Genomic DNA, 12,873 nt, shown 5'->3' on the forward strand with positions numbered 1-12,873 from the left:
GTGTGTGTGTGTGTGTGTGTGTGTGTGTGTGTGTGTGTGTGTGTGTGAATCCACCTTCTCACCAAGCTCAGTCTTTCCCAAAGTAGGGAACGTATCTGGGGTCGTCCACCTGCCTGCTTCAATTCATACCTTTTTCTCCCTACTTCCCCTATCCTCCAGCACCCCTCCCTCCATTACTAAAATTTAGTGTTCCTGTAGATCAGGTAGGTGGTTGAACCCCTGAGGGGCTCCCTCCCACCTTAACACCCTCCAGCTGTTTGGGGCTACTGTAGGTAGCCTCTCCTCTACGATCCCCAAGCCCTTCTTCCGTTCATCTAGCTTTCGGAAAGGGAAGTGCACGGGGTCTCAACTGTCCCTTCCTTCTGCTCCCTAGGTGTGCAAAAGCATCAGGGGCTATCAGACCTGTGTGTGCGTGCGTGCGTGTGTGTGTGTGTGTGTGTGTGTGTGTGAGAGAGAGTTTGAAAGAATTGGGGGGCTCGCCGCGTTACCATGGCTCCCTGGAAGCTGTGCCTAAGGACCTAGACATGCCGGTCACGGACGTTCCCTTCTTTCCTCTTTGTGCCGGTTTTTTGGTGAGTGTGTGCCAGTGTGGAGTGTGAATGTAAACGTGTGTGTGTGTGTGTGTGTGTGTGTGTGTGGGGGAGGGGGGGGGGGGGGGGGGGGGGGGGGGGGGGGGGGGGGGGGGGCGGGGGGGGGGGGGGGGGTTGGTAGATGGGGCAGTTCTTGTCCCTGTCCACTTCTTGCCAGCCTCACACTCTCAGCAAGGAGGTGGGGTGGAAAATCCAATCAACTCCTGTTCTTACTATTACTTGGGCCGCTAATAACCTTTATCTCCAAGGGGTGGGCGGTGGGGGAGGAGGAGGTAGCGCGGAGCTGAAGTAGAAACGCTGGCAGCAAGGAAGGGCAAGTGCCTGGAGAGCGCCCGGTCAGGGGGCCAAGGTACAGGAGAGCGCGTGTGTGTGTGCGCGCGTGTGTGTGTGTGTGTGTGTGTGTGTGTGTGTGGGTGGGTGGGTGGGTGTGTGCGTGGGTGTGAGACCTCGCTTCTACTTGGAGGGGTGGGGAGGGAGAGAGGGAGGCAGATGAGAGTTGGGAGGGTGGGGAGCATAGGGAAACCCAAGGAACCTGGTGTGTGACTTGTAGTGAGCAGATAGAGCTGCCTCTGGTGAGGCCGAGGCTCTAGGGAGGTTTTTGTATTTGCCCAAGAGGATAGGGAAAGGGGTGGGTAGGTGGAGTGCCTGGCCGAGAGGTGCCCTGGGTGACTCCCCTAGGGACCAGATCTAAGCTGGTACAATAGACTGCTCTAAGAAGATGAGTTCGTTGCTGCGTAAGAGGTGCTTAGCAAGGAAATTCCACGTTTCTAGTTCCTGTTGCTTGGTCGGTACCTTGCCCTTTAAATCCTCGGCTTTGGCTGCCAGGGGAAAAACGAGCCAGGCTCAGCCCTCGGGGAACAACGGAGGAGGAAGCACTGGGGACCCGGCAACTTGGGTAGCTTTGGAATGCGTTCTGTGGCGCACGCTCCTGTACTCGTGTGTACGCGCCCGCGTTCATGAGAGCGCGCGAGCCTGCGCCATGAACATCTTCAGGGGTTGGTGGGGAGGGGAGGCCTGGATGCTGAGCTCTGGCACCAGTGGCTCTTTTGGAAACCACCTTCTGCTCCATCCCGTTCTGTCTCCTCTTCCCTATCTTCTCTGAAACCATCTGTCACTGCCACTGAGACCATTCAGATAAGGCAAGATTCTGGCCGTAACAGATTGAGATGAATAAGCTGCTGGACCTGGCAAAATTGGCATGGAAGGGAATCCAGTAGTGTGCTTCAGCAAACAGGAGGGAGGGGAAACTTTGAGCAGCCCATATTGATGAAAAAAAAAAAGAAGAAGAAGAGGAATTTTAATGAATAAAATAAAGATATTTTTCAGAGCTCTGAACTGGGGAGGTTTCCTTGTTCCCATTTTTCACTTGCTGCTTTTTGAGTTCAGTTTGCCTAATTTCAGCCTCCCCTGATGGATAATACTGGGCTTGGATAATCTTCTTTGGTTCAGGTATACATTTAATTTCATTCTGTCCATTTTGATCCTTAAGTGCTGCAATGAATTTGCACAAAGTGGCACAGAATGTGGTGGTATATAATCATCTCTTGCAAGCTCCTCAATGTAGTTAGGGAGTAAATTGAGACAAATGGATGATAATTTAAAAGAATCTGACTGAGTGTGATTTCTGGGTAGTGTAGTTCATTAAAAACAAATTTCAGATCATTTTGTACCCACTTCTCAAAACAGACCTTCATCTGATGCTTTGTATTTTTGGGTTGTTATACAGTTCTCATGGCCCTCACACAATGGTTTTTAGTGAAAGAAAATAAGTGTTTACTTTTCAGCCCAACTGGATGTGTGATATCTTCAGCATAGATTGTAAAGGTAATACTCCCAGCTCTGTAAAGTTAATTTCAATCATTAAGTCTATTACATGATGTAATACCCCACTGAACATAGCTGTTATCTTGAAGTTCAGTGATCTCATGAAATATATAGGTGCTCTATATGAAATCCATCTTATATGTTTATTCATGTGAATTTGGTGAATGTCAGAAAGATGACATGACAGAAATTAAATATGTATATGTATATATGCATACATGTATATATGTATATGTATATATATATGTGTGTGTGTGTGTATATATATATACATCCCATTATCCACTGCTCCCCAATTTCATATCTTAATGTAGATTTTTTCTGATAATAATTTCAGTATAGGTGAATGATTATTTCAGCCACTTTTCACAGCAACTGGCACATAGTAAACCCTGAACGAATTCTTGTCCCCCAAACCCCAGAAGATAAGCTTTTTTTGGTCTAAACATTTTATCATAATCATTTAGATATTTTATTTTATGGAGGATTTCACAAGTAGAACATTAGATCACTAACTTTTTTTTTCATTGGCTAAGGGAAGATTCCACTTTGAAACTAAACCAATGGGATAGGATAAGCAAAGGGATGAGTTAAGAAGAACACCCTGCAAAATCTGATGAAATTGTGTATTTATTGGTAAAAGTCTGGATATTCTGTGTTGACAGTCCCTCTTGAGAGAAGACTTAATCTTCAAATTGAGGCTTAAAAGATATCTGAGACAATTAATGTGACAGCTTGACTTGAGCTCATTTGATCATTTAAATATTGTTTCCCAGGAGCCCTGGCATAGATGTTTCACTTATTGGAAATGATTTTTTACTTTGATTTGTGACAGATGACAGAACAAAGTATTCTATGCTGTTTTTACAGTTTTTGAGATTACTTAAAAAAAAAAAGTCCATCAGATGAACAGCTTACATCAGTCAGAAAAATACCTTAAAAAAAAAAAAAAGAAAACAACTCCCTGAAGTAGAGACAAGGGGAAAGAAACAACCATTCATAGAGTTGAACTGGATTCATATTTAGGCAACCACTTGACATGCTATGGTTTAATCAAGGCAAGGAACCCTGTCTCTTCATGAAAACAGTTGTCAATGATGCATTCTATTATTGGTTTCAATTAGTATATAAAGTTTTTTTCCCCCAGTTAGAGAGTACTATATTTTCAATTATGAACATTTTGATTACACTTTCATTCTAAGTAACTAATTCACAGTCTAAGGAGAATGCAATTATTATGGTGATTTACATACAATATGCTAAGTTAAAATAGCTAATGAGAGAAAGCATAATGTGTCTTCTATTCATTTCAGAAAGAAAAAAAAATATTGTGCTAAGCATTCATTCAAAGAAAAAACAACTTTATTCATCAGCATCTTAACATTACCTCCAAGCAGTCTGACACATAGACAGTTTAACTGAAACTAGAAGACTAACTGTATTAGTCTTCTTTTGCCTTTGCAACTAGGTGGCATAGTAGACCAAACACTGGGCCTAGGAGAAAACTGAGTTCAAACTGAGCCTACATTACTTCTTTGCTAGATGACTCTAGGAAAATCACTTAACCTCTGTTTGCCTTACTTTCCCAATTGTAAAATGGGACAATAATAGCCTTTATCTCCCAGGGTTGTTGTGATGATCAAATGAGATAATATTTGTAAAGTGTCTAACATATGGTGGGTGCTTAATATGCACTTGTTCCATTCTCTCCCCCCTCAGTATTTCTAGCTTTTAGGCAGTTTCTAGCACTTAGTAGGTGCTTAGTAAGTGTTTACTGACTCATTGCCTCATGTTAGCACAACATGCCATTTCTTTTCTGCTTGAGGGCCAATGAAGGTGAATGAAGGGGGATAAATCTCTATTTATTCAGATATAGTGCTTTTCCCTTAAAAATTCCTCACATTTTAACTGAAGGCAAGAATCTTTTTTTTTCCTTCTCTAATTTGGGAGGACAGTTAACACCTCAAACATTACTAATTACTGCAGTTTGTTTTATCAGTGTTGCTAGTCTAGTTAGTTAATTATAGCTTTCACATAAGCCTCATGGTGAGAATAATGAATTAGGGTTGTATTTTGATCAAAAGAACATCTATCCCTTTTATCTTCTGTGAATATAAGTGTTATTGTGTTACCAAAAGTCACCATAATTTCCCCAAAGGAAAAAAAAAACAATAAATGGCCAGGATTCTTTACCATTTGACTTAGAAACTGGATGAATGAGTTGAATTGATCAGAGACAAGTGGCTGTGAGCTGCTGGTTGCTTGGCAACCCAACATTATTCTGTAATTTCTCCTGGTATATTTATCCAGTAAACTAGAAAATTCTGTTTTGTTAAAGAATGTTTTTAACTGGTGCATAAATAGACCATAGCCAATGGATATTTTCTGTATTGAGGATTTAAAATGATGCTTATATGCCTTCCCATTGTGAATGGATAATCAAATGCCAAGAGAAAAGGGAACTTTTTTCTCAGTTCATATTGCTTAGAAAAGCTTATATTTGTTTTCACATTTATTAACACTGCCTTGTAGCCATGTGTAGGATCAGCATTTCTTATCTTTAAGGGGATATAATTATTGAAACATACTCAATTTCAGTTTCTCGTGTGGGCCTCCACACCAAATGGTTGTCTAGTAAATTTGGGAAGGCCTAAATCACTAATCCAAATAATTCAGGCCCATGAAATCTAATACTTTCATACTTTTATTTCAATAGATTCATGATCTCATGAGTATGTCTATTTCCTCCACCTATGCAAAATGTCAACTGTCCATATGTTCTTATATTTTGTGAACTTGTGCATATCATTTCATAAATCTGCTTGAATGTGTTCCCAGCAAATGAGTTCATTTCATTCATTTAACAGTTTGTGAATATTGGTTCAGAGTTAGTTTCCATGTGTTATCCCACATTCTTGATGTATTCCTGTCCTACCCATTTTTCAGATCATTTATGCCCTTTGGCAATATCCTGTTATCAGTCTTTCAATTTCTCATTGTGTACTGTACACTTTTCATTCAGTTTAGATCTTATCCTTAGCACTTAGCACACTGCTTGGCAAATATTAAGTCCATAGCAAATGATCATCTAAATTTCATGCTAAAAATTCCTTCATTCATTGATAATACTATCTGCCTTGCAGACATATTGAATATGGATAAAGAATATCAATTTGATTCAGTGATTCAACTCAATTAATATGCTTAGTATGTGCTGATGATTCAGGAATAAATGATCCTCTGCCCTTTAGCACCTTCTCTTCTTAAGGTAGATACAATAGGAACACAACTGAGTATAATAAAGGATAGGAAGGGAAAGGATGAAGGAGAGATCAGACAAAGAATCCAAGGAAAGTTTGAGTCAGATGAGATCATGTACCTAATAGGCTCTATCAGCAAAGGCCTCTTGGAGGAAGCTGCTCTTGACCAGAGACTTGAAGGATAATTAGGATTCCAAAAGACAGATGAGGAAGGAATGGGATAGCAAGAAGTTTGGGATTATGTTTTTTTTTGTTTGTTTGTTTTTTTGTTGGTGAGGCAATCTGGGTTAAGTGACTTGGCTAGGGTCACACAGCTAGTGTCATGTGTCAAGACTGGATCTGAACTCAGGTCCTCCTGACTCGAAGGCCAGAGCTCTAACAACTGTGCCACCTAGCTGCCCCTGAAGTTTGGGATTATGGAAAGAGTACCAGTTTCCCAAAGTGATCTGATTTGATCTCTTCTATTAGTTTTGGGCTCAGGTTGCTTGGACAGCAATGTCCAAGAGATGTATCAAGGAAGAAATATGTATACACACATACATACATAAACACATGTGTACACTTATATGCATATATATAATAAATTAAAATGCTTACACATGTTTTATCAATCTATGGATAAATAATGATATATTAATTGTCTACTACACACCAGAAACTGTGCTAAATTTTTAGGTTCAAAGATAAAAAGGAAACAATCCCTACCTTCAAGGAGCTTTTGTTTTATTAAGGGACATAAAATTTATATGTCTAAATAGATACAACGCATATGCAAAGTAGATATAATGTTGTTTTTCATATATTTTTTTTTTTGGTAAATTGTGGATTGTTGAGCCAATAATATTGAATCGGCACAGATTACATTGAAGAGAATCTGCAGTGATCTGTAGGCTCAAGTGAAATAGCAAAACCTTCCAGGAGAAGCATTAGGAAAGTCTCAGAATCAATAGGGATTAAAGGATATACAGTGGGAAGGGAGCTTAGGAATCATTTAGTCCAGTTCCTTTTTAAAAGATAAGAATGTGAAGTTCTAGGGTAGCAGAGTGACTTTCCCAAGGTCTCAGTCACATAGCAGGAAGTCAAGCCTAAATCCCCCAGACTTTTCATGGTATACTACGTCTCTTCTACCCTGACTTTCTCACTCTAACCAGTCCTCTATCAGGCAGATTTTCTTATATTCTATCATCATCTCGTGATTATTCCTACCTTTGTATTTGAGACTCTAAACAGGACATTTTCCATGACTTCAGTGACTATATAAACATGCACCTTCTGGTTGTGTATCTTCTTTGACAATAATTTTCAGCAGATCATTATCTCCATGGTCACATCTGTGACAGCATGTTGTACGATTTAAACATAATCATGGGAGTTGCTGTGTTTGAAGATAGTTTTTGAGGCTATTTTATTTCCCTTATTGAGCTAAATGGTTCTTTTGAAATCCAGAAACAAGAGAAACAGAGGAATCATTCATTGTCACACTCCAGCAGGTTTTTCAATGCCAAAAAGCATTCTAATGGTGAAAAAAATGTCATCAAAACCTAACTATTCCCTTCTCACATATGCATGCTTATTCCACTCATAGATAACTATTGTAGAGATTTGCTAAAGATGACAAAATTGGCATGTGGATCAATAATTGCCGATTTCTTTTTGCTTGTATGTATTTTTTTCTTATAAAAGTACCATCTATGATCTTTTCCATTAAAAAAAAATCATTCTGCAAGTGCCTTTAAAATTGTGTCACCTCCAATTTTACAGAAATGCAAATTTCTTTTATATTACTTGGCTAGGTCTACCCACTTTTCCTGATTTTATTGCCTTAATTGTTATTCCTTTAGGGGAAGTAGGGGACTGGCCAATAGGGGCACATTGGAAACTACATTGATACCATCCAAATATGGCAGTTCTACTACCACGGGTGATTAGAATAAATCTTCATAGCATATCTGATCCATGTCACATCTGTTCTGTTTTGTGGCCATACTTCCAGTGTTAACCAGTTATGATCTTGGGATGATTGGGTTAGTTGAATCTCACATGAAGCTTTATTTAGGGTATTCTTTTTTTTCCCCCTCACTCAGATAGTTTTTACTTTTTTGAGAGTTAAAATTCCTCATAATCTTCCTCCAATTTTCTTTGTAATATGTTGTAAATGAGCTTGTACTCCAATCTGGTCTCACCTCTAACTACAGTCTTCCAGTGCTTGACAAGGAGAAAAGTTTTTGCTAGCTGAGGTGGTTTCTGGGATAACTCAGTTTCCCTACTCTAGTAACACTTATGCAGTGGTTATAATTCTCTAAAAAGTGGTGATCAAATCGATATCTTGTGTTTGTTTTAAATTTAGATTTTAGATTCAATATTTTGTTGTTGATAAAATGGTTACAATGACACACAATATCTTTAAGTCTTAGTTCTTCTAATTTGGTATTAATCTTGATTTTGTTCTAATTTGTCAATTTCCATGAACCGTTGATTCTCAGCATGGGCAAGCAGGCATATTCTGTCTGTAACTAATATTCCATTTCAATTGGGTTGGGTTGTTGAACTATTGTTTTATAATATTAACTAGCATTTATATAGGGCTTTCGGTTTATACAATACGTGTATCATCCAGAACTCGTCCATTTGCCTAATACTCTTCTCATTGATGAAGACTGATTACATACACACACCCACACATGTATGTGTGTATGTATACATTTACATACATGCATGTGTATAAGTATATATATTTCTTAATATACAGATATGTGTATATATATGCATCTATATATGTATACCGATATATATGTATGTGTATATATGTGTGTGTGTGTGTGTGTGTGTATACTTCTTCCCTCAATCTTTCTCTCTCTTCAGGCCCTCCCTGAAGAAAATATGTAACTGCATACTTTCCCTCTCAAATTTGAATGCCTGAAAACCAGGCTCTATACCAAAAAATTCTTGCAAATGACTTCTTACATTGATTCATTAATCTCTACCTCTAATGAGAGTCTTATGCAAATGGACTTGAGCCCAAGGCTAAACATATCATTTTATTTGATCTGTACAACAATCCTGTGAGTTAGGTGCTATAACCCCCATTTTAGAGATGAGGAAACTAAGGCACAGTGACTTATTCAGGATTACATAGCTAGTAAGTGTCTGAACCAGAATTTGAATTGAAGTGTTCCTGACTCTAAATCTCATATGCTATCCACTATGCCACTTAACAGCTTCAGTACATCAAATCCCTGCGAACTCTCTTCATCTTGCATAAGTTAGACATCTAAACACTCTACAGAGTTTTTCCTTTCAAACTTTGACTTAGAACTACATTTTCCAACATAGCTTTTACTACTATTCCCTTTGCTTAACTTTGACTTTGAATCAGCAAGTACGGAATTATGAGATGATTTATTTAAGAGGATCTTGTCAAGATCTTCACAATATTCCATTAGATGGGGATAAACAGAAAGATAAAATTCAATCCCTGCTCTCAAAGACCTAATAGGCTAATGGGGGAGACAACATGCAAACAAGTTGGTCTAAAACATGTTCTATGCAGGAACTTTGAAATAATCTCAGAAGAAGGGCACTGAGATGAAGGAGGAAAGGGGAATGCTTTTTATGGAAGGTAGGACTTTAGCTGACACTTAAAGGAAGCCAGGGCAGCCAAGAAATGGACAGGAGAGGGTAGATAGGTGTAGACTTATGGAACAGCCATGAAAGCATTCATTATTAGGAGATGGAGTGTTGTGCGCACAGGAACATCAAGAAGAAGCCAGTGTCACTAGATCAGAGTAGAGGGAGTAGAGTAAGGTATGAAGAGACTGGAAATGTAGGAGGAACTGGGTTATTACGGGCTTTAAAAACAAAGGATTTCCTATTTAATTCTGGAAGTATTGGAAAGTTACTGGAGTTATTCAACTAGGGGAGTGATGTGTTCATATTTGTGATTAATGAAGATCAATTCGACTGCTGAGTTAAGAATGGACTGAAGTAGGGAGAGATGTGAAACAGGATTACCAACCAAGATGCTATTGCCTGCTGGTGATGATGGCCTGCACTAATCTGGTTGCCAGTGTCAGAGGAGAGAAGGGAACATATGGGAGAGGTGTTACAGAAGAACATTTGATTATATACGGGCACTGGGAGTTGAGAGATGAGGCAAGGATTGCAAGTAACTAAGCAGGTGATGGTACACTTGACAATAATAGGCAACTTAGGAAAAGGGGGAGGGTTTTGGTATATTTATGATGATATTGAGTTGAATTTTGGACATGTTGAGTTTAAATTGTTTATGGTATATCCAGTTTGAAATATTTGATAAGCAGTGAAAGCTATAAGCCTGGAGGTCAGAAGAGAGGTTAATGGTAGACAAATAGATCTGAGAATCACCTGCATTGAGATGATAATTGAAACTACAAAAGCTTTCTTTCGTTTCCTTTCCTTCCCTCCTTCCCTCCCTCCTTTCCTCCCTCTCTCCTTCCCTCCCTCCCTCCCTCCTTCCTTCCTTCCTTCCTTCCTTCCTTCCTTCCTTCCTTCCTTCCTTCCTTCCTTCCTTCCTTCCTTCCTTCCTTTCTGTCCAATCTTCTTATTTTACAGGTAAGAAAACCGAGGCATAGAAAGGTAAAATAACTTGAGCAGGATTTCAAAAGTAGGAGGACCTTTGAACACAGATCCTATTGGTCCCGAATCTAAATGCAGTCTTCTTTCATTACATCATGTTGCCTCTCCCCCAAATCCAGAATTGTGTGGCATCTCTTCAAACTTTTACATATGCCCAGTGTTTCTCCACTAATCCAGATAGTCTGGACTTCCTCTTCAAAATTTTTGGCCATACTACAAATCTATCTTTCCGGGCTTCACTCCCCCATTCCAGCCAACATTTAGCTGGCCTGGTGCCCCATTGCCTTACTTTGTCTGCTTTCTAAGGTGATTACCAAGAATCTCATAAGTTATTGAATGCTAATGTGTTAGAAGACATTAACGGTTTAATGTATTACCCTTCTCATTTACATTTTGCAATTTAACTGCCTAAAACACGAGGAATTATACCAATATTAGAACTTTCAGGCATTGAGACAAAGCAGTAAAGTGTTTAATAGGAGTGACATTTTGGCCCCCTGCTGATCGCTTTCTACCACATTGTCAACATTGTGGACAACTTCCCCCTTCTGGTCAACGTTCTTTGCTCCTAAATATAGCACGTAAATGTGAAATCATGAAGGAAGTAAGCTACAGTCAGAAAAGATTCTTCTGACTTTGTGTGAAAAAGGTTTCTTTTATGGTGCCAGGGAGAGAAGGCTTAGTTCAATTGAACATAAAATAACAGGAGGCATTTGTTAATGGTCTGAACAATCAGAGAGCAGATTGGGAATTAGGAATGTTATCTCACTGAAGTCCTTTGCTGAAAGATTGTAAAGGGACAGCTGACTGCCTAGATAATAGATATTGATGTTTTATGTATTTCTTTGTCTAACCAAAGAGACATCTAGTATTCAAGGGTTTCAGAGAAAGATAAACACTGACCTTTTCTACATTCTTGTGAAAAATGTATTTGTCTCTTGACAGATATATGTTACATTTAAAAACACATACAATCATATTCATCTATACATATTTATCTATACAGAATGTCAGCTTCTTGACGTCAGGGACTGATTCATTTTTATCTTTACATCACTGCTTACTAGCACAGTGTCCAACACATAGGAATAGGGACTGGACCTGTGATTTCACTGTATAGAGATGGGAGGAAATTCTCTCTACCAATGCAAATTGGCACCTTTTCTCCAACTTAGAGTTTGGGTTAAATGCCTTTCCCAGAGTAACATAATCAGTAAGTATCAAAGGCAAAACTTGAACCCAGGTCTTCCTGATTTTGGGGCCAGTTCTCTAGCTACCATAACATACTGCCCTTCTGCCTGACACACAGTAGGCATGTCATGAACGCATGCTGATAGACTGAATTAAAGCAGAAACTCACACAACACTAATATAATAGATTTGTATAGACAACACTTTATAATTTTCAAAGGCATTTTGACATAGTTCAATTCAACAAATATTTATTAAGTAGTATTTATTAAGTGCTCACTAGAATTAAGGCACTGAAACACCATACCTCTTCAATCCATTAACAAATGTGATCTAGGTTATGTAGGTATCATTTGCATTTTATAGATGAGGATACCAAGGCATGGAGTATCTAAATAACTAGCTCAAGGTGACAAAAGGTATAGAATCAAAAAGAGAATCCAGTGCTAATTCAGTGCTGGTGTTGTTATTATTGTTTTCCTCTCATACCAAAATTTGTCCTTATTTTATAGGAAAGAGGTCTATTGTACATATCATTGGAAGGTTATTTTGAAACAAGAAGCTAAGATTATTTAATTCAGTGTTTATCAGCAGCTACTCTGTGAAATGCTAATTCGAGTATAATGATACAAATGTGAGACAGAGTCAAGTAACAAGCATATGTTTTTAAGATTCTGTTATATGCCAGGTACTGTTCTACCTCCTGGGGATACAGAAATAAAACTGAGATGGTTTTTACTTTCAGGGAGCTTCAATTTTAATTGGAGGAGACCACATGCACACATATATGAATGTATGTATATGTATGTGTATGTATGTATATGCATATGTATATATGCACATGTGTCCAAATATATTTATATACATAGTATATAATGTATGTTTGTATGTACATCTATTAGGCACATATAAAAGAAACCCACAAGATGGATTCAAAGTAAAAGGGTACAGTGGAAGCTGGGAAATTGGGATGGGGATTAGGAAGGGATTCATATGGATCCTTGAAGGAAACAGGAGATTCACAAAGGTGGAGGTGAGAAAAGAGCCCATTCAATCATGGGGGCCACCCAAGGCAAATGCACAGGGAGATGGAGCTATGTGTGTGAAAAACAGCCAAGCCAGTTTAGCTGGACCATAAATGACTTAAAGGAGAGAAACATAAAATAAGGCTGGAGAGGAAAAATGATTTCAGATTGGAAAGAGCTTTAAATACTTAACAAGAGTTCGCATTTCATCCTAGGCATACTAGGAAAGCACTTGGAAGTTTTTGAGTAGGTCGTGACATGAGCAAACTGGAACTTTTTGTATAAATTATTCTCACGGTTCATCAGATCATGCCAGGCTTCGCAGGTTTCTCTTCAGTTGTTCCTTTCAGCATCGATTATGACATGACT

The 12,873-nt window shown here is 38.8% G+C and overlaps 1 protein-coding gene across 4 annotated transcripts in view; it reads left to right on the forward strand.

Moving 5' to 3' along the window:
- The window catches only part of CHL1 (cell adhesion molecule L1 like), a 279,234-nt gene that overhangs the window by 404 nt on the left and 265,957 nt on the right, over positions 1-12,873 (forward strand). Inside the window, exon 1 of one of the 4 annotated variants that reach the window (XM_027863961.1) lies at positions 867-939. The exons of the other annotated variants lie outside the window; for them this stretch is intronic. The gene's annotated coding sequence lies outside the window, so the exon portion shown is untranslated. Of the gene's footprint in view, positions 1-866; positions 940-12,873 lie in introns of those variants that run through there. 4 annotated transcript variants of the gene reach the window in all.

The sequence above is a fragment of the Vombatus ursinus genome, unplaced genomic scaffold, assembly GCF_900497805.2.
Source record: "Vombatus ursinus unplaced genomic scaffold, bare-nosed wombat genome assembly UNPS02014773.1, whole genome shotgun sequence".
NCBI classification, from domain to species: domain Eukaryota; kingdom Metazoa; phylum Chordata; class Mammalia; order Diprotodontia; family Vombatidae; genus Vombatus; species Vombatus ursinus.